General features: G+C 40.1%; 1 pseudogene; it reads left to right on the forward strand.

Moving 5' to 3' along the window:
* The window catches only part of LOC105886917, a 57,562-nt pseudogene that overhangs the window by 19,782 nt on the left and 33,742 nt on the right, over window positions 1–4,038 (forward strand).

Consider the following 4,038-nt stretch of genomic DNA (forward strand, 5'->3'; position numbering starts at 1 on the left):
TTTTTTTTGAGACAGAATCTTACTATATTGCCCTCAGTAGAGTGCCATGGCATGACAACTCACAGCAACCTCAAACTCTTGGGCTTACGTGATTCTCTTGCCTCAGCCTCCCAAGAAGCTGGGACTACAGGCACCCACCACAACACCCAGCTAATGCTGCTGCTGCTGCTGCTGCTGTTGTAGTTGTCATTATTGTTTAGCAGGCCCTGGCCGGGTTTGAACCCAACAACCCTGGTATATGTGGTCAGCGCCCTAACCACTGAGATACAGTTTTAAGTATCATTTTTATTAAATTAGCTCTCTTTCATAAACCCCTATCCTCCCAATATACTTAATTTATTGTATGATTTTGGTTAGCTTGATGTTTCATGTTTACCTTACTATAAGCATGTAAATGCTAGTCATAACTCAGCATTTAGTAGGCTATGATTACTTTTCCTTTCCTATATCAACTTTTTCTTTTCCCTGAAGTTATAAATATCTTGTTCCTTGCCTTGTTTAGTATCTGTGGTGTTCAAGACTAGATCCTCCTGCTCTCCCCCCCAGGGTCTGTACATTCTAGTTATATATAAAAAATAATAAACAAAAATTTAGTTGGGCACTGTGGTGGTGTGTGTAGTCCCAGCTACTCAGAGGTTGAGGCAGGAAGATGATGAGGCAGGAAGTTTGATCATATAGGGAAGATGAAGTTGAGGCAGGAAGATGAGCCCAGGAGTTTGAGGTTGCACTGAGCTATAATGACACCACTGTACTCTAGCCTGAGCAATAGAGTGAAACTCTGTTTCAAAAAAAAAAGAAAAGAAAAAGAGATCAACATGCGAGATGACAGCCTATCTTTGACTGAACATCGCAGTGTAGAGAAAAAGGTTGGTTTTCTATGTTGTTCAAGATGAAGTGGAAAAATACATTCAAAATGCAGTCAATGCCCCGCAGCTGGATCTAGCACTGAATAGACATTTCACAGCCTGTTAAGATTCCATTATAGAAGTATGGAGCATCAGTCAGCACAGGCAAGATCCAAACATAGCATCAGTGGAACACCATACTGATCAGGTAAATGACACTGTATACTCTGCTGTAATGGGAAACATTAATGTCTGCTTCTTCAGCACTGCGCCCATGGCTCAGCGGCCAGCCACATACACAGGAGCTAGCAGGTTCAAACCCAGCCTGTGCCTGTCAAACAACAATGTCAGCTACAACTAAAAAATAGCCAGGCGTTGTGGTGGGCACCTATAGTGCCAGCTAATTGGGAGGCTAAGGCAAAAGAGTCAAACAACAATGTCAGCTACAACCAAAAAATAGCCAGGCGTTGTGGCGGGCACCTATAGTGCCAGCTAATTGGGAGGCTAAGGCAAAAGAATCACTTAACCCCAAGAGTTCGAGGTTGCTGTGAGCTGTGATGCCACAGCGCTCTACTGAGGGTGACACAGTAAGACTCTATCTCAAAAAAAAAATCTGCTTCTTTTGACACGACAGTAAAAGTATGGAATGCACATAAGAGATTTTGCATGTCAACATTAATGACATATAAGAATTATGTAAAGACGTTAGCATATGCCAAGAATAAAGAGCTGGTAGTACCAGCTGGGTTAGACAGACCAAGATTCCTTTGGGGTGTGAATACTCACAGCATTGACTGCCTCAAATAACATGGTCACAACTTCTTTAAGTGTGAGCAAAGATTCCATTTATAGCCTGGCCATGAAGAAACTGGGAATGATCATTGTATCAGGGACCACTTTGAAGGTATTAAGGGTATGGAATCCATGTGCAAAACTGATAAAGCTTAAAGGGCATGTGGATAATGTGAAAGTATTGTTGTGGAACAGAAATGGCATGCAGTGTCTTTTCAGCACTTCCAGTGGGATAATTTGCCTTTGGTCCCTTGACCTGCAGAAATGTATAGCAACGTACCAAGTCCGTGATGAAGGTTTTTGGACCCTGCGAGTCAAGGATGCCTTCACACACATGTATTCTGATGGAAGAGACAGGAAGACTTATGGTACAGACCTAAGAAACTTTGGCAATTGGGTGCTAATTTGTGAAAAAAAAGCACCAGTTCTCAAGATAGAGCTTGATGGATCTGCTTATCCTTCCCCCCAGCAACCCGGGTTGCAAAAACGAAGTCTACAGTAACTAAATACATTGAAGGGAATCTATAATTTCAGAGCCTCTGGAGATCATGACAATGACTGTTGTGATCCTGTAATACCCTTTGTAAACAACCTGACCGGGTTATTATAGGGGGTGCTAGTATTAGTGCCACACTGTTAAGAAACATATTAATCAAAGTTTAATAATAATGTGGCATACCAGGATGTACTGTAGACATGTAAAGTTAAAGATCTGGACAAAGAAAATTTTGAAGATTAAGATTTTAAATGATGGCTTGGTGCCTGTAGCTCAGCACCTAGGGCACCAGCCACATAACACCAGAGCTGGCGGGTTCAAATCCAGCCCGGGCCTGCCAAACAACAATGACAACTACAACCAAAAATATCCAGGCATTGTGGAAGGTGCCTGTAGTCCCAGCTACTGAGGCAAGAGGATCGCTTAAGCCCAAGAGTTTGAGGTTGCTGTGAGCTATGACACCATGGCACTCCACCGAGGGCGACAGCTTGAGACTGTCTCAAAAAAATTAAAAAAATATATATATAAGATTTGGAAGTAGGATGTTGGTATTTTAGCAGGGATGGCGTTGAATTGGTAAATTGCTCTGGGAAGTATAGACATTTTAACAATGTTGATTCTTCCCAGCCATGAGCATGGTATGTTCTTCCATTGTTAATGTCCTCTGCTCTTTCCTTTCTTAGGGTTTCATAATTTTCTTTATAGATGTCCTTCACTTCTTTTGTTAGGTATATTCCTAAGTATTTCATTTTCTTTGGAGCTATGGCAAAGGGAGTTGAGTCCTTAATTAGCCTCTAATCTTGGCAGTAGTTGGCATATATAAAGACAACTGACTTGTGGACATTGATTTTATATCCTGAGACATTATTGTATTTTTGATGACTTCTGAGAGTCTTGTGGTTGAGTCTTTAGGGTTTTCTAAGTAAAAGATCATATCATCAGCAAAAAGGGAGAGTTTGACCTCCTCTGCTCCCATTCGGATGCCCTTTATTTCCTTGTCTTGTGTAATTATACTGACTAGAATTTCCAGTACTATGTTGAATAGTAATGGTGACAGAGGACAACCTTGTCTGGTTCCAGTTCTAAGAGGAAAAGCTTTCAGTTTTACTCCATTCAGTAAAATATTAGCTGTGGGTTTGTCATAGATAGCTTCAGTCAGTTTAAGAAATGTGCCACCTATGCCTATACTCCTCTGTGTTCTAATTAGAAAAGGATGCTGGATTTTATCAAATGCTTTTTCTGCATCTATTGAGAGGATCATATAGTCTTTGGTTTTGCTTCTGTTGATATGGTGAATAACGTTTATGGACTTGTGTATATTAAACCAGCCTTGCATCCCTGGGATAAAACCTACTTGATCATGATATATGACTTTTTTGATGATAAGCTGTAATCTATTAGCTAAGATTTTATTGAGAATTTTTGCAACTATATTTATCAGTGAAATTGGTCTGAAATTCTCCTTTTTAGTTGGGTCTTTTCCTGGTTTTGGTATGAGGGTGATGTTTGCTTCATAGAACGCGTTGGGGAAGATTCCTTCCTCCTCAATTTTTTGGAATAATTTCTGCAGTATGGGAATAAACTCTACTTTGAAGGTTCGATAGAATTCTGGTGTGAAGCCATCTGGACCAGGGCACTTTTTTTGTTGGGAGATTTTTTAATTGTTTCTTTGATCTCAGTGCTTGAAATTGGTCTGTTCAGGAGATCCATTTCATCTAGGCTAAGTCTAGGAAGAGGATGTTATTCCAAATATTGATCCATTTCCTTCACATTGTCAAATTTCTGGGCATAAACTTCCTGGTAGTATTCAGAGATAATCTCTTATATCTCTGTGGCATCAGTTGTTATTTCCCCTTTATCCTTTCTTTCTTTCTTTCTTTCTTTCTTTTTTTTTTTTTTTTTTTT

Source organism: Otolemur garnettii, unplaced genomic scaffold (assembly GCF_000181295.1).
Source record: "Otolemur garnettii isolate 467f Iridium unplaced genomic scaffold, OtoGar3 scaffold00031, whole genome shotgun sequence".
NCBI classification, from domain to species: Eukaryota; Metazoa; Chordata; class Mammalia; order Primates; family Galagidae; genus Otolemur; species Otolemur garnettii.